Below are 18,684 nucleotides of genomic sequence, written 5' to 3'. Positions count from 1 at the left end.
GTGTTAGCCTGAATTGATAGAGTATTTTAATTTCATCATTTCCCTGAAAGATATTTGGAGATGCATGTGGACTGAGGCCAGCACTTGGCACAGCCCAGCATCGTTCTTGAAAGGCTGCAGGTGTGAAGATATACCCTGAAGGGAGGTATATTGCCTGCATTACCCACGCTGACTAATATGTCTCAAAGTAAGAGACCAGTACAGGAGACAGAGCTGGTAATGAATAGAAAAGCCTTCACCACTCTTCAAGTGAAACCAATTTCTGTGCTGGTTTAATCCCACGACACCACAATGAGATATTTCTGTCTTTATTTATCATACGTATCACTGCAGAGAATACAAATAGCACTGTAATCTCATATGTCAAAAAACTGACTACAGTAGAGTTGATTGAATGGAATTATACCTTTATTTGTGCTGTGTATATATACACAGACTCATGTACATATATACATATGGACACGTGCATATATAGAAACCTAATACATCTACATCTTGTAAGTTACAAGGAAACATGACCAGCAATGCTGAAATGTGAGAATGTGCAGCAAAATTTTATAGTGCCCAATAGACATTGCTTTCAAAATGATTACTGGTATTGCATACAGTGTATAAACTGAAAGAAAAAAAAATCAAAGTACTAGTAAATAAGCTTCAAGCAACATGGCTCACATGAGATAGCTGCACCTTTAGTGTGCTTTCTTAAGACTTGGCTAAGCACAAGGGCTGTAGTTGTATTACAACGGTTACATTCCTTATCACTTAAGCAGTTTACTGTTGAAAGACGTTTTTATGCCAATTTGTCAGCCACACACTAGGTTTTTTGTATCTTTCAGTCTTTATGTTTGGGTTAAATACAAGAAATTCCTGCATTGCCTGTTTCCTACAGAGGCACAGTTACTTGCAGTTGTGGATGTCCTTGCAAATGGTTGTGCTATTGCATTACATCAGTGCACATACACCCAGTCTTCCAGTGAAAGTGGACTCACTGACATCTTCCCAGGGCATTGCCTCAGTGATGCTCGTGGCACAGAGCACATGGTCACTAAGCAGTGCATTTCTGGGAAAGGAGTGTGTGTTTCAAGCACATCCAGGTTGTTTATGATTCCACTGCAGTCCTCACTGGACAGTAGTCAAAGACATGATGCAAAGCTTTATAATTGTTGAAGAAATCCTGCTGCATCTTGTATTCATGTGTTAGAAGAAGGGGTGAATTCTCTGAAGGATCCTTCATTGTGGGATGATGAATAGGTTCATCTGATGGAGGGCTGGTGGATCCATTTTGGCAGCTTGCTCAGCCCAAGCCTTTTTGCCTGTACACTTCACAGGACTACCAGCATGCCTTTATTCAGTAAGCCAGTTGTGGCATCATATCTGCTTCTTTTAATACCATTGAATCTATGTGGGGAGCTGAGATGAGCTATCACAGGTACCAGTGTATAGTCCAGTCCATTGCTCCTCTTGCGATGGATGCCTTAATGCAGAGATGAGGAACCAAAACCTCCATACCATCACATGGTATATTGATCTCAGTGTCACCTGAAATACAATGAGCTGTTACGATTTAGGAAAATGTTTTGAAGATCCAAGATTTGAAGCCCCCAAAGGTTTTATGTACTGAATTTGAATTAAAAATAAGCTTCAGTGTTTTCTGTTTCCCTAGGAAAAGTAAGCAATAGCAGTGAGAAGTGAAGAACAAATGACAATTCCTGTCCTTTTATGAGAAAAGGAACATGGAAGTCATAGTATCAAACACCTCAGTTAAATACAGTAGGGTACTTTTCTCCTTTCAAATACAGTTCAGTAATTTTAAATAAGTAGTAAGCGCTACAACAGCACAGGTAAATCTTGCTGGAACCTGTAAAACTGGTCTCTTCTGCTCTGGTAGTTACAAGTATTTGCTATTCAGTCTGTTATGGATATCTGGAAAATAGTTTGAGTGCAGAAAGTGCCTCAGGGATAAAAAGTTTGAAAAGAAAATGTAGCTGTATATCATTGGCATTCATGAGAAAATTCACATTAGATGACTTCAAATCAGGTGCTCTGGAGACAATATAGAGATCAGGAGCTACAGTGTGCCAAGAATGCAAGCCTAGCTGGGACAGACTCATCTTATTTCCTGGCAGATGAAGAGTACAAAAGTTTGTAAGACCAAATTCAAAGATAATATAGATGTGTTGAAGCTGGTAGGAGGGAAAGCTGGAGCTGCAGAATAAAAAGTATGCATGCACTCTGTGAAATAGCCTTTTATCTGCACATTTTGGTACCTTTCCTCCTGCGTGTATATTTGCATACATGTTTCTATGGGTATTTACACCAACACACCAGTCCTGGAGCAAAGCTTTTCTGCCAGCACCACTGTGAAATTTGGCCCCAACTCCCTGTTGTTAAACACTGCTGCTTTCACCAGGTCAAGAAGTTACTCCTCCTGCAAACATAGCTACATTTTGCCACAGGTAAAAATGTCAATTTGTTTGAATTTAGCTAAGAGCAAAATCTCATCTTTCCCACTGCCTGACAACCTCAGAAAGATGTCAGTTTGCCACCTGAACTGACTCCTTTTTGCTTTTACAAAAGCAGCAGACAGTTGTGGCAGAAATATGAAATGTTGCATGCTTGCATGAAAACTCCAGTGATGCCAGAAGTGTGTTTTCCTCTTCATCACGGACTTGATCTGCTGAATGTTTTGTTACTCAAAAATAAGCAGTAGAAGTCTAGATCTCAAAATCTAATGCCAAGGCAATACTTTAAACCTTGACTTCAACACTGAAAGAATGGACAGCATGTTGACACTTATGTTAATGTGTTAAATATGTCAGACAACTTTATTAATAAATGAATTTTTACCTTAACCCTTCTAGATCACATTTTCAAGGAAAAAAAGCAATAAAATTGCAAGCTTAGGACACGTGCTATAAAAGCTTTCACTCTGTGTGCTAAGTGCAGTGTCACCAAGTCAATGCATGTACTCATCTCCCATGTTTTGACTGCAGTTGTCAATGTTCCAGATATCCTCAAAGGAATGTTTGCTGTATGCAGTATTTTTGTGCCATTTCTTTCCAATAACATCAGCTGTGGCATTTGCAATGGGAAGTGGCTGCTGCACGACCCCACCAGGCAGTGTGGCAGCCAACCAGCGGTTTTCCCTGAAACTCATTGCAGCCACTTTGTTTCCATCTGTTCATCTCAAACATGCATCTGTGTGTCCCACACTTCACATGTGGATGTCTCAGGAATATATATGTTTCTTTCCCTTGCAAATAAGAGGAAGACTTCACAGCCAAAATACATCTGAGACTTGATTCCTTTCTTACCAACTTGTTTTCCCTAATGGAAAAACAACAAATGATGCTGTAACAAACATTTTTGTGTAAATTACACACTGTTGACAAGCGGATGTGCAATCAATATTTTTAGGGGGGAATGTAATATTTCCCCTATGATAATATTTAACATACTTTGTGTTCCATCTATCTATCTAGACCGATGGTTCAAGCTGTGGCATAACAATTATAATAAGTGATAGTGTTACATCCAGCAAACAAAGACTATGATGGCACAATTTATCTTGTTACATTTCTTGATTTAATGCCAGTCTGGGGTTTCTAGTCTGAACCAGATTTTTCTTATGTCATAAATATTTCAGTTTTTTCATTTATTCTTGATTTAGTTTGACGGTAAATAATCCCATGGAAGCTGCTGTTGGAAAGGCGTTGTAAAAATTATTAAGTGCCTACTTGCCAGTTAGGTCCTTGTGTTTGTCAGAGTGAAATAAGTAAAATAGTTGAGTTACTTAAAGGAAATGTAAATATATACATACATACATATATATTTATATATCTGCAATAATGCCCGAAATTTGTGACCTTAGTAGAAGGGAAATTGCAATTCTGGGGGTTAATCAATAGCTTATATGAATACAAAGATTTTTGGAAATATATTCTGGATACTGTCAGCAGGAGGTATTTGCTTCTTGGCTTCAAAAAACTTATGTATAATTCAGAGAGAGGACAAGAGCAAACAAGGAGCTTTTTGGAAGGAACCGTTCTTGTAAGAAGGGTCAGGTGTCTTGGAAGAGGACACCTGTGATCAATCAGTTGGGTTCCACTGGTGATTTCCTTGTGGTTCAGGATATTCAGAAAGCATGTGTGACGTTGAAGAGTTTAAGTCTTTTTTCTTTTGAGCGTAATTAGTACCTTCGGTACCATTGCTTGGGCTGTCTTCTGACAGACAGCAGACCCTTCCTGTACCTCTAGATAAAACTGGGAGGCTGGGGAAGGTGGGGACTTAAGACTTACATGGGAAGAATTAACATGAAATCCTGTTAAAAAACTCTCCCATAACTGGCAGACAAAAACAGATAACTAAATTGCCATGTCTGCAGTATTGATCGGAAGGAGTACATTCTGTTTAGGAAGGACAAGGGAAAAAAAGATAAGATTTTTTTTCTAGCCTTAAATATCAGTGATGTGTACACCAATTTCGAGATAAATATTGACAAACAGAAGAAAGCATATGAAAAAAAAAAAATATGATGCAATTCAATAAGGAAAAGTACAAGGTTTCACACTTAGGTAGAAGTAATCAATACGCACCTTCAGCATAGGCAAGAGGTTTAAAGAAGGGGTTAGAGTGGAGCTTGAACTGAATGCAAGCATAGAATGCTAGCGATCCTCATTTGGGACTGTGGGAATAGCAAACAGCAGATTGGCACCATCTCAGCCTGAGGGCTGAGCACAGCTCTGGGCAGTGTGCTGGAAGAAAAGGACTTGCAGTGCCAGAGGGCTCCAGCAGAGACAAGGATGAAAAGCAGTGCTGTAACTAGGATGGACGGTATACAGATTGGGAATCCTCTCATCCAAGATAGAATCGTACTTTTCAAACATGCAAAGGTATGCAGAGGAATCCATGTCTACTGAGAGTAGATAAATAAAGGCACTTCAAACTAAAATTAGGAATGATGTCTGAACTCAGAATATTATCAGGGTTTTCTAAGGAAATTATGGAAAGCTTTGCATCACTCTAAGTCTTAAAAGGTAGTAAATATTTGCTGAGGACTTTTTAGGTACAATTAATGTTACTTGGGGCAGGATTATCTGATACATATAGGTACCATCCAGCTCCATTTCTACTTCAGTAGAATTATCCAAACTTGGATTTCATTTTATTTTTTTTTTAAAGAGTTCAAGCCATTTACACTTTTAAATGACACTAAAGTGCTTCTGTAGACCCCAGGTGTGTGTGAAGTAGGACCTTACAAAAGATTAAAAGAAAGATTAAAAAGAAACAGCTTTTTTCATCTTTTTTTTTTTTTTTTCCCCAAATAACTTAGAAGCTTGTCAAGGTTTGATCATTCCCCATCTGAAATGGAAACTGGTAACAGTGCACCAGGTTGATCCGTGCCTCCTTTGAGACCACCTACGACTTTTAGGTGAAGCTTATAAAAACCTGTGAACGGAATGAGATTCCTTATAAAAGTGGGATGATTTCCACAAGAGCTGAATTTCTTCATTATCTAAGAAACATCTTTCTCATTCGCATCAGCCAGAAGTTCCAAGGCAACCCTGCATGATTTTATTTTTTTTCATACTGGTATAAAAAATGAGACAAGAGGAAAGAGGATATGGTTCCATGAGCATGACTCATAAAGATAATTTCTCAGTGGAAATTTTTTAGCACTTAAAAGGTTTAGAATGATTTTATGATTTTGTAAACCCATTTTATTAAGTGACTTCTGGTTTCAGCTGTTTTATGAACTGATTCCCAACAGTAAATTACAACCTTACCCTTTGGGAGTAAAGGCCAAACATGTGTTTTTTTCTTGGTTTAATTCATCATACGTTGACTGAAATGTCAAAGGAAATTAAAGCAAATTGTTATGTAAATCCTTGTGGGTACACGTTTCATTTCTGCAGAATAAACTTTATGACAAAAAAGTGTTGTATGTTTTTTTTATTTGATTTTTTTGTTGTTGTTTTTATGTAGTGCATGTAAAACATTATATTGCTTTTTCCTTTCATACCACAGCTACCATTCTGCCATTTACCTGTTAACACCATTCCTCCTAACCCAGCTGTGCTTGGTGAATGGACCACGGACAGATTTTGCTTTCTTGCTTTTAGAAGGTCACCCCTTTGCCACATGGAGAGGATGAATGAGTCTCTGATATTACATATGATTATCATCAACCTCCTTTCCAGCTTTGTGTCATTTTGGGATTACTTTCACGTTGGGATGATCCTGATTAGATCATTTATTGCATCTTAGTTTCTGAGTCTTCAATGATGCAGTAGAACATCATTTTACATAGAGAAAATTGGGGCATTTGTTTTGAATCTATACTTCAATTACTCAATATCTCTTCCTGTTTTTACAGAATATCAAGGTAGTCACAGGAAGACACACTTTACTTTCCACTGATTGGATGGGAGGAATTTTTGACCTTGGAAAGTGGAGATGGTGTTGCTATGGAAACTAATAATTCTGCTGCCATTCATGAGCTGCAGCACAGGTAAAATGTTCTACTGTTTGTGTTTGTGATTGATAAATCTGTATCAGTATCATAATTCTTCTAGAAAGGCAAAGCAATTACCAAAACTAACAGTACTTATTCGCATGAACAAGTGATTAAGGAGCTTTTCATTAGGACATCCTTTAATTTTAAGCAACACGAGTTGCTGCCTTTGAACCAGGAAAGCATGTTTCAAGATCATAAGAAAAGTGTACTTCAGGTGATAGCTTTTAAAGTGAGGAAAAATTGCAATTGTCGCTTCGCTAACAACGTGCATGTGAAAGGCATTTCCTAGCCTCAGCACAATCAGGTCCCAAACCAGCAAATTTAAAGAACAGAAGACCATTGTGAGGTGTATGGAAGTTTGGTGTCTACACTTAAAAAAAAAATACACCTTTATGTCTCATCTGCACTCATAAAGTGTCTTAAATTCATTTATGAATGATGAATTTAAATTCATTTATGAATGATGAATTCCCAAACTGGTGAGAATCACAAGGACTGTCAAAACATAAATGCCAGAAATGAAGGGAAATCTTGCTTCTTGCTTACAGCAAATGCAGACATTTCTTCCTTCTTTGTCTCCAGTTGGCATGGTGATAGACCCTTGCACAACCCTTGTGGTCAGTGATCTAAAATCCAGGTCATCATCTCTATCCTCAGGTGGTATTCAGAGAAGAAAGTATGGTTGGAGGAGGCAGAACTGCTTTTCCCCATTCTCCTCCTTAAATATATCTTGTACTTAACTAAGTGACTAACTTGCTGCTGATGTATGGCAAGGCAAAACGTTCTTTTCTTCTTGGATGACCATTGCTCACCACAAAGGTTCTTTATTCTGAGTTCATTTGTGTTTTTCTGAACCTTTCTTCTAATTTGAAACATGTAACTGGAAAATTCTGTTTCTTAAAATCCTATAAGTGGAATTAATGCTTATGATTCATTACAGACCCATTTGAGACCAGGGTCCAACTGGTAACTTTGAGGTTATAATGAATTTGGGGATGAACTGACCTTTCACACTGTCTGTGATAAAAACCATGACAACTGACTTTTGCCTATAATTAATGTATTGAACTCTAAATAGCTGGTATGTTACTCGTGTACTTAGGAAGAAATTGTGTTAAAGTAACCTCAAATGATACTTAAATTAATTATGTACTGCATGAGTCAGCAGCTGTTTATAATAAAGAAGCTACTGAAGCAGACTGCAGACTGCAGTGGTATTTTAAAATACTATTCAAATTAAACTGCACAGTATTTTGTCTATTAATAGATTCCAGGTGAAAACGTAAATCTCAGGGCCTGATATTCTGTCAAATCAGTACTAAGTGCCTGTTCCAGTAACAAACAGCCAACATTTTAATCGTAATACACAATTTGCAGATTTCAAATAAGCAGTCACTCATTTAATCCCAGATATGGTGAAGAAAACATAGCGGCATGTTTATGAGCCCAATCTTCCCTTTAATTGCCTGCAATTGTAACTACACTGGGAGCTCACTGCACTGCCACAGAGCTTACCTGCCCTACTGGCTGCTTCTTACAGATTGCTTCCTTCTTTTCTCATCTAATTAAAGGTCTTACAGTGATTTTTTTAGAGTGTAGGACACCCCTGTGATTCCTTGATTGCTTTTACCAGTGGTGAAAGAGATGGCGATCCAGAAATTTAAAACAGTGATGAGGCACAATATACCTTAGTGATGAACAAGATATTCAATATTCTTGTTTTATATTTCCAAATATAACCTTTCCCTTTGCTTTTTTTTTTTTTTTTTTTTTTCACAAAGCTTTCATTTTTCAAACTTTTTGTCATCTTCATCTCTCTTGCTAGAGGATCATCTTTTAATGAGACCAGTATCCTGGGCCAACGGAGCTAGAAGATATTAGGAGCTCTCATTTACGTTAATGTGTTCAGGTTTTTGAAGACTTAATAGCTAAAAATGTAAATGATCTATATTCCTAAGCACCAGGAGCAGATCATGGTGGCACCTGTGTCCTGATTTAGCTGTCAACTGAAGGAATTGCAAAGTGCCTACTGACTTCAGGTAGATAAGTTGTACCTGAGTGTAAATTACTAATCTGGGCTTATGCTGATTTTTACTAGGCAGCACTCTGAAATATGCTTGATGGTAATAGTCAAAGTTGCAGTTATGGGTAAAACTTCTTTGATTTATTATATGGATGGCTCACATCAGTGCAGTAGTGAGAGAACTGAGTGTGAGAGTCTGAAACTTGTCACAGTGCTAGAGAGCAGTCTTGTGGGCTGGGGCTTGAAAGGTAATTCAGGTTGTTAGATGACATTGGTCAGCCATTTCTTTCTTATCTCTACCTCAGTTATACCAGACGTGTAGAATGAAAATGAAATTGACCCATAAATGAATTTTAAGTCTAAGGATTACATTCGCTGCACAGTAAAGCTAGATATTATTAGCCCCCAAAATGGCAGTTCAGCTACTCAGAAATCAAATTACTCTTATATTTCTCAAATCTTTGGAAAGCTTGTAGAAAGAGTAATATTCCTTCCAACTTTCGTTTTGCAGCAGTGCTTTATTATTTGACTCAACAAGGATCTTGGGGTTTTCTTGCAAGTGTCTTAAGGGATAAAATAAAACAATGTATGCATGCCCAGTGACACAGTGAGGGAACAGGTTACACTTTTTTCACAACCCATTGCAATTTAAATGAGATAATCTGATCTAAGTGAAGGACCAGAAGCAAGAAGGGTGCAGAAGATAAACACAGAGATCATTGCTTTTAATTCTGTGTGTTTGCTGAATGGACGTATGACAGCCATCTCCATACACCGTTGCTGAAATTTAAACATTGCTTGATACTAACGTGCTAAGCAAGAGCGCTCACTTTATGTATTAAAGATGTAGACAGAATTTTGAGAGGTTGATCTGAACAGAAGAGTGGCCTAAGCTTTCAAGAAAGAAAATAATTGAATAGAAACAGGTGCTATTTGGTTTTCCCAGGATGATCTGAATACATGATACTGGGCAAATAAACAAGTCTGATAGTAGCTTTCTTCACAGCACCACATGTACAGTCCCACTTTGGCACCAATTTCACTGCAACTATCTCAGCTTCCCTGCTTCCTTCCTGCACTTCTCTGTGGCTCTTAACTGTTCAGGAAGAGGAGGAGAGCTATCTTATAATTATTTCTGCAGTTTCTCTCTTCTTCCTGGACTGCTTTTACAAAATTTGCTTGCATTTCCCATTCCCAAGAGCTGCTGTGGTTCCTCTTTTCTCTGATTTCTTGTGGCTTCTGTGTTTGAAAAGCACACACGTCAGCTGGAGTGCTTTGCAATCGTCCCTTGGTCTGCTAGTCATCTTGACTCCATCATGGAAGCAAGTAGATTTTCCAAGGTTAAAGATGAAGAAAACAGAAAGTGTCAGGCACTTAAAAATAGCTGTGGACAATGTAAGTATGAAAAGCCCACCAGTTATTCTGAACTTTTATTTTGGAAATGAAGGAGTAATTATGTTTTTACAGTCTGTTGGCTTCTTAGACAAAATTCAATTGAAGATGCAACTGCAACCTCCTGGGCTGTGTTTTGGCCCATCATTTTGAAACTGCTAAATTAGAGAGAGAGAAATTTCCTGATGTAAAGTGTCCTGACGCTCCTTTGGGTCACAGCATGATGAATATTGAATACATCACATCCCACGCTCTGCCTGCAGTCTCTTGCAGATTTATTGTTAGCATAACAGCACCTTTAGGAATGGAACAGCAGACCATATATTTTAAGACAAGTGACATCTTTGCTATTTCTAACAGCAAACTGTGGAGAAGAACTAGTTTAGCCCAAAATGTTAGGGCGTTTCTGAACAACCCGAGGCTTTCAGAGACCCACTGATGAGTCAGAGAAAGATAATAATTAGGTCTCCCTTGGACAACATGGAAGTTCTGATGACTTTGGCAAGCAGTGACCCTGAAAGCTGTGTTTCTGTAAATGACTTCCAAGCATCTGGCAAGAGATTATGTCTGGTAATGCAGTGACCTTCTCAAGGGAGTGAAAAGTGACATTTAAAGAAAAACCTTTATTTCCATTTTATGGGATGCCATTTGGTTCAACTTGTTTCCTGATCGCAGTGAACAGTAAACATACTCCATTAGAACTAAGCCAGAAAATGAGAGCACCTAATGGCCCTGGAACTGCAGAGCCTGAGAGGGTGACAGACAGATGGAGAGCCTGAGGAAGGTGACTTAGTTCTTCCCTTGCTAGCATTGTCCCAACTGAAATCCAGTATTCTGAGATTCTGATGCATAACTAGGACATACTACTCTTTGAACTAGTAGAAAAAAAAAATAGACTCTTAAAAAAAAAAAAAAAGATATAAAAACGTGCAAGATAAAGGGAAAACATGACAGATAGGAAGGGAAAATAAGTGAAAACATGACAGATAGGAAGGGAAAATAAGTTATTTTTCTAATCCATCGCCTGGTTTTGCAGACATAGCATTTAGAAAATCTTACCGTAAATATTGCCTTAAGCTGGAGAGCAGGTGATTTGTGGAGAGTGAGCTGCTCTGCCTCTGTTCATTTCTAGAAGGGCTTACACAGAGCTGGTCTTTAATTTTAGGAATGAGAAAGAACAATGTTATTATTTCCATTTCCTGTCTCTTATCAGAACTGCAAACTGTTACTAACTTGAGGGCAAAAAGGAGACAAAATAAGCTAGTATCTAAGAAATGTGAATGTCTTCCTTCAACAAAAGGCAATGTAAAGGATGAATCCTCTTGTGACTAAGAAGGGTGGTGCTCAGGAAGCCCGTGAGCAATTTCTGGCTCTACCATTTACTGGCTACAGGAGCAGGAGGATGTTATCATGCACAATGGAGTTATTTCTTTCATTGCTCACTTCCAAGAGAGAGATATATTCACAACCGTGTGTGGTTTCAGCTGCCATGATAACAAAGCACGTGTAGAAAGGAATGATGACGCAGCAGTGATGGTAACATCAGTAAAGAAATGGCAACCGACACTAGCAGAGCTGAGGACACAGCTTTGGTATTTTTACATTTCCACAGCTTGCACCGGAAATCTTATCACTTGTTTTGAAAAGGGAAGGATTAGAGCAAGGCTGAGAATTTCTGAAAGCCTCGCCCATTGTGTTGGATTTTAAACACAGTTTTCATAGCTTTGCAGTAAAAATACAAAAGCTCTCTTCCCAGGCAGCCTGTCTAAATGGGCAACGAAGTGTATCACCATGATGCATTGTGTCAAACTGACTTGATGGATACGAGGAATGATGTCATCTAATGTTACATAACATGGGCTACACTCACGTTATAGAAGCACCTTCCTTACTGCATTTCCTTTCCAAGAAAAAATGTCTTTCTTGAATTCCCTCAAGTGCACAGATGTATGGTGAAAAAGAGGTTAGAGCTCAGATGCTTCTTTGAGGGTCAATACACTTTCAAATTTTAGGTTGCATTGATTTAGCTGTCAGAAAGATGTTATTTACAGTTCCTGAAGTTAAGTGGAGCGTGCTAGAATTCATGGAAGTCATTACTGGAGGCTTATGTTTTCTGTGTAGCTCCAGTACAGAAGTTTTTCCTATAGCCTGGAAGGACTAACAGATTTTTATAGGGGTTTAAATAATTACTGCTTCCTAATCTCCTCAATTAGTTACTTTACATTAAAAAGAAATGTTATTTTTCTATACTGTGAATTTTACACATTTTCTTTCTGTTTTATACTAAGTCATTTCATCTCTTCTTATGAAAGGCTCATTAACTTCATACTGGTACTTTAGAAATACTTCTTTTTTTCACTGCCAAGAAGTTAGCAGGTAATTAAGCACTTAAAATATTTTAAGCACTGTCTTCACGAGCAATAGAAAATTTAAGTGAAGAAAAAAAAAAAGCACCTTAAACTGGCATGATAATATATCACTGTAACAGTTGACTTAAGTTAGAGACACATCAATGTTTTCAAGAGCAAATGAATATAGTTTCTATATATAATATGAATCTTACTATCTATTTCAGAGGTGAAGGTGTGAATTTTACTTCTGAAACTCCATATCAGCTCATATAAGCACAAAACCAACTGCAATTGTGGATATGTTGTATTCTCCCATATTGCCCAGGACTTCTTCCTGGCATTAGCGTCATCCATTGACTTTGTTCAAACCTAGAGACCTTTAGGAGGAAGGGGACAGTGGGTTGCTGGCCTCTTACTTCTGTAACAATCTCACCATTAAGCTAGCATTTAAGACATTCTTTTGCTGAGGTTCATTATTTGGGCAGGGCACTTTATTAAGGAATGCTCTGCTAAAACCCCAGAGCTGGATTTTGAGATTCCCCATTTCGGAGTTGAAGTGGTGGCATCTTTCTCTGATATACAGTTACTGTAATCAAATCATGGATATAATAATCAAATACTTTCTATTGTTGAAACCCATTCCTCAGTTGGAATGAGTTCCAACTGGCGTTTGGAAGGTTACATTTTAATATGCTCAGAGTGGCAAATGTTCTTTCTGAAATGAAGAGAAACCCAGTTGTATTCTGTAACTTTCCACTAGTAGAAAAGTGCAGCAAATGGATAGGAAATACTGGAAGGATTTATTCAACTTTCAGAAAACAGAAGGAAGCACAGAAAATGAGTCAGCTTAGAAATGGAAACCCTGATCTAATTTCCATGTGTCTTACTATTCCCATCCAGCAGATCTGCACAAGCTGATATGGGTGAAGCCTTGCTCACCAGCTTTTAAGAGCTGTAACCATATCTGCTACTTCCACATAATCACAGGCTGATCATCCCTTCCATTGTTTGCAGAAGCTTGAAAATAAAATGTCTCTAGTTATTGATTTGCTACTTCTTTTTCATTTAGTGACTATTGATTGCTGTTTATGTGTGTGTGTTTCTTGTTGAGCAGAAATTAACACTGAAAACTCCTTGGAATTCACTGCATTCGTACCTGCTTGGCATTCCAGGGCAAAGCTTGCTCGTACAATCACTATAACTGGGGTTTTCAAAAACCTGTTTCATTTTCTCCTCCAATCTCTGGTAGCAAAGAGAGATTTATGTAAACAAATTTATTTTTTTATTTTTTTAACTATTATTATTATTCTTGGTACTTGTCTGGGGCAGCAAATGAGATTGTCATAGAGTTTGAATCTGCAGAGTCATTTCAGATAATACAGTTTTATCCAGGCTCTGGTTCTCATGCCTGCGTTACCAACATAAACCTCCTAGGGTGTGTGGCATTTTTTTCATAACTATCTGGATGAGAAACTCCTGTGATTACCACTAAAATTGCTTGCTGTGTATGCATGGGAAGCCAACTCTGAGTCACATGCTGATCTGTAATTTGGGAAAAATACGGATGGATTAGTCTAGCAGGGCCATGTGTAAGAATGAAAATGTCTGAGATAGAGATGAGCCGTTGTTGACTGAAGCTATTACTTCTGTACCATCTGTAATGCAGTCCTCTCAATGGTCTTATTATATCCAGATCCTGTACTCTTCCTTGTTGTGGTGCTATTAACTCAAAACACGATCAAAATCTCAAGCCACATATGTTTTTTCCATGAGATAGATTATAGTCCTGAGCCTTAAAATAATAATGTGCGTAGATTCTTTTTCTTTACTTTATCTTTGTTTTTAATTCTGCAGAACTCCCCTTTTCCATCTTCTCTCACCACATACAAGGGGTGGAATCTTTGTAAAACAAACTAAAAACCCTGAAACAAACAAAGGGAAAAGGAGCTTTTCACTCTCATGGCATTGCACAGATTCAAGAATGGTGTAAAAGAACCACACTATTCAGGATCTGTGTCTATATTTAACAATATAGTTATCATCAGCAGCATCCATAGGTAGAGCTTTCTCAACAGAAGACCAACAACCCCCACTTCTGCTTCCTAAGGTCTGTATAAGGGCACTCCATGAGACAGTCCTTGTCCCAGTAGGGTGGCTGAAAGAGGAAAGAGTCAGGTCAGCTTTGCTGTAGGAGGTGAATCTATGGATGATAATAACAATCTCTATACCTTTACTTTTATAAGCTCGATTTTTAGATTCATTTGGGATTTTGGCAATAGGATTCTTTTTTCCAGTATAGTGTAATACCATGGTATTTTGTCCTTTGTTCAATATTAATATATGCTTTATTGTTCTACTCTAATTATGTTCTCATTATTAAAGGGGCAATATGTTTTCCTCTGACAGATATTGCATCTCATTGTTACTGGATATTGGTTATTCTGTGCCATTGTTATTAATGATTTGTAGCAATTGAATCAGTATTATAATATTTCTCTTCTAAATGTCTTTTGCTGCTAATTAAGGCACTATCTGTGAAATTGTTTAGCTCCAAACACCATGCTCCTGCTTTTCAACCCACTGTAATTGCCTGAAAGTCATTCATTTCTACTTACGTAAGTCAGATCTTTTAATCAAGGCTCCTGTGAGCTTTGCTATGGCGTGAGCTGCTGTCAGTAGGAATGAAAAGTTCTCATGGACAAAGATATTTTTGTAGTGACAAATGCACCTTTCACTGTAGTCCTGGAAGGCCTTAGAAATAGAATAATTGTACTTGATGGTTCCAAACTGGGCACAAAAGAAGAAGGAGGGCTTAGAGGGAAAAGTGAAAGATTACTGAAGTAATCCAACTATTGGAGATATCAGCAAGGAATGTCACTGTAGCTTTGGGACATCTTCACAATATGTATATAAGATCACATCTATCAGACTGCGTTCTTAGGAACAGGCAACATCACTGCTGTTCCCACGCAGAAGACACAGATGGTATTCTGGAGCCATTAAGGGAAAATTCATTAATAGTTACGGAATGTATTGATGTACATCTAAAGTGAGCGTGACTCCCTTTTTGTGGTAGGAAATCTGGCATTATCTGTATATTACAAACATTTTACACAGATCCTTGAAAATCAAAACCTCCGTGTCCAGTTCCTTCTGAAATCTTTTTGTCTGGGTGCAAGAAGACAGCAGGCAGTGCTCCTGAAACCCATGTGCCAGAGCAGTTCTGCAGGCACTTGCAGGTGTGACTTGTGCACACCAGTGCCATCGTTAGATGAAACTTCTGCATCTTCTTCAGTGCAGTGGTATTTCTGTGCTGAGCAGGCAGAACCGAGACTGTAGCTGCAACAGTGCTGTAGCTACAGGCAGAGGCAGGCTGGGCTGTCCCATCTCACCTGCTGGCAGTGCCACCCTGACACTGATAGGTGCACTGTTTGCAACTTGATCCCCTTAAAAACTAATTGATGCAAAGCTCATTATCATTTGGGAGAATCATCTCCAAAAATAGGAGCATGCTATAAATTCAGAGAACAAACCCTTTCCATCAGAATGAGCTTTTGCTGGATTGCTGTGTGCTCTTGGACAGACCTTTGTTTATGTTTCTTTATGGCCCTAGCAGACATTCAGGCTGCCATTCCTTCCAAAAAACGACTTTGTCTCCGTCTAATAGACTGTGCCCTGAACTCAACCTTAAAATGGCTTTGGAGTTTAGAGTAAAATCCATCCAAACTTTGACTCGTGCTTAGATGGCCTCCCCACCAACAGAGAAGTGATTTATGGAACACAATTTCTTCATCCTCTCATACTGTTTCACTTCATACACTTATGCCAAATAGTTTGTGATGATTGATTACTTTTCCTACAGCATATATTAAAAATGTATGCTGGAACAGGCAATGTGAAAAAAATCCAGGGTTTAATCTCCACTAACATCTTGATGAGCATTAATCAGATTTATATTTCACTCATATTAGTCTAACGCTATTGAAATCACTGACAATAATGTAACTTAGATCAGAATATAACATTATACCTCCAACTGCTGTTTCTAATTAGATTTATTCTATTCTATGCAGAGTGTAGCAGAAATAAAGGAGTTTTCTCAGTGTCTTTCTTACAAACATTTGTAGTCTTCCAAAAAAAGTAATTGTTTGCTCCGGGGCAGAGTAAATACAGTCATTTCTGCAATAGATTTAGAATAGATCATATTTGCCTGACGAGTGACCTTAGCAGCTATGACTTGTCATCTTCTAATTAGTGTACGCTTATTTTTTTCACTAAATTAACCTCCAGCCTCTCCTAAAGATAAGCTGATGGTATACCGAATCCTGTGTCGTGTTGCAATTAAAATGGTGCTGCACATGTACTCCTCCAATTTGCCTTAAGAAAAGTATGTCTCTGTATTGAATTGATTATGAATTCGATAGGCAGTTAAGGAATAACCTCATCATGCTGAAAATTCGCCATGAGAGCTGGGGAATAGGAACACCTCCATGTTATTAAAAAAAAATGTCTCAAAGTACAGAGAACAAACAAGAAGCCAGGTCTTACTATTACTCCTGGATGTTTGCTTTTGAAAGAAATACATATATATAGTTCTCATAAAATCCAAAGCCGCATGAAGTCTGTCTGGGTTGCAAGTTCATTTTTGTTTCCATGTGTATTTTCAAGATTTCTATGACAAAATGTTTAAATTCCCAAATATTGAAGGGTTTATCCTCACTAAACCTCTGAGGGTGTTTTGTAGTGACATTTACTTTTACAAAGCTTTCTTCATTCAAAATTCAAAAGCAGTACAGTGGCTAAAGTAAGAAACAAAGGACAACACTCTGCTCTTGGTCAGCAACATGACAGCATCAAAATGGCCTTTTCTCAGTCAGATACTAAATGCAGTGTAAAATTGCATAAACTGCCAGTGCTTCCCATAACATCTGTATGACATGTAACATCTGTATGAAAGAAAGCCTGAAACTCTGGGGACAATATCCAGCCCAGTTCCCATTTTGTCACTTAAGACAGCTGATCTCTGCTTTTTTAACTAGAATACTAAAACGTATGGTTTGAAAATCAGGCTGAAATTCACAAGTATTATAAGAAAACTTAACGTGAGCTAAGATTTCATGTTGCAGTCTAATGCATACAAAACATACGTAGCTATTTTATGGGTAAAGGGTGAGAAAAGAGCACTTTTGCCAGCCCAAAGTTGGATATCACTTTTGCAGGCCAAGATAATAAACCAACAATATTTTATAATGCACTGACATTTAACTAAAATGTCCATGCAGTTTCCAAGATGATAGAGACGTGAAAATACTACCAAGCAAAAAATAAATTCCTGTAAACAAGGTGCAATTCACCTGTCTGCAAATAGCAAGGAGAGGAAACAAAAGCACTATGCCTTGTTTCCTTTAAAACTCTGCACTGTAAACCTGCCTAAATTAGACTGGTATCTATTGTTGATTATAGCACTCCCCAGAAATACGGCTTTCGGATGTTTTGTCATAACTCCACAGTGATACCACACCACAGACACATTAAGCATTAGTCAGGATCATACGATTTTCCAGCTACTACATGTCAAAAAATATACTGTCAGCCTGCTGGGACAACTGCGCCGGCAGATGGATGACACCAGGCTGTGATGGATGGGCTGCAGCACAGCAACCCCTCACACACCTTTGCAGTGCTTTACCCTTGTGGGGCAGACAGGTATTCCAATGCCAAAACTCATCGAATTTGGGAGATCAAGAGCCTAAACTCAGTTCTGTTATTGCAGACTGGAATCTTCCACCTGCCCTTTCTCTCTTCTGATGTTTTGTTTGACAATGTTTTAATTTTTATGTTACTTAATTCTTTCTGCTTTTGTGCCCCTCCATCATGATTGGTTTTTGCACTGCGTGTTAATGCTTGTATTATCCCTGTAATGGAAGCCTCTCCACCCCACTTGTGTTGGTGATGAGGAGGGACAACCCCTGTGCTAAGTGCACTCCTTCCTTTGGTGCATTACAAATCAAACTACTTCCCCCTTTTTTCGCATCTGCTTCAGTTTGAATTTCACCACTGGCAGAGATGAAATGACTAATTTCTGTCTTATGCAGAGAGTCCTCCTGCAGTTCTTTCTGCACATCTACTTTTTCCCTGAATAGTTGTCATTTAATGCCCCGTTATCTTAGATGGCACTCATTTAGTGGTTTATTAAGCAGTAATTTAGCAGCCTGTTATCAGTTCCTACTGTAGCTAAGAAAAATATGCAATCCAAGTCCACAAGATTTGTGCAGAATTACAGCATTTTTGTGATTTTTGGATTAGAGAAAAATTATAGTAAAGGCATACATCTGAAATGTTTAGCCTGCATTTCATTGCTGTTCCTCCACTGAGGCCTCCAATAGAATGTTGGATTGCCC

General features: G+C 38.2%; 1 long non-coding RNA gene across 1 annotated transcript; it reads right to left on the bottom strand.

The window, feature by feature from the left end:
• Nucleotides 1–390: 390 nt before the first annotated feature.
• On the bottom strand, nt 391–11,072 carry LOC122162807. The gene is made up of 2 exons (XR_006169705.1): nt 10,992–11,072; nt 391–1,539 (listed from the first exon to the last, which is right to left on the bottom strand). It is a non-coding gene; the product is annotated as an uncharacterized LOC122162807 (long non-coding RNA).
• Nucleotides 11,073–18,684: the final 7,612 nt, after the last annotated feature.

The sequence above is a fragment of the Centrocercus urophasianus genome, unplaced genomic scaffold (assembly GCF_019232065.1).
Source record: "Centrocercus urophasianus isolate 14NV4802_14NV808 unplaced genomic scaffold, USGS_Curo_1.0 seq_22, whole genome shotgun sequence".
Taxonomy (NCBI): Eukaryota; Metazoa; Chordata; class Aves; order Galliformes; family Phasianidae; genus Centrocercus; species Centrocercus urophasianus.
This window is presented reverse-complemented; position numbering and strand designations above follow the sequence as displayed.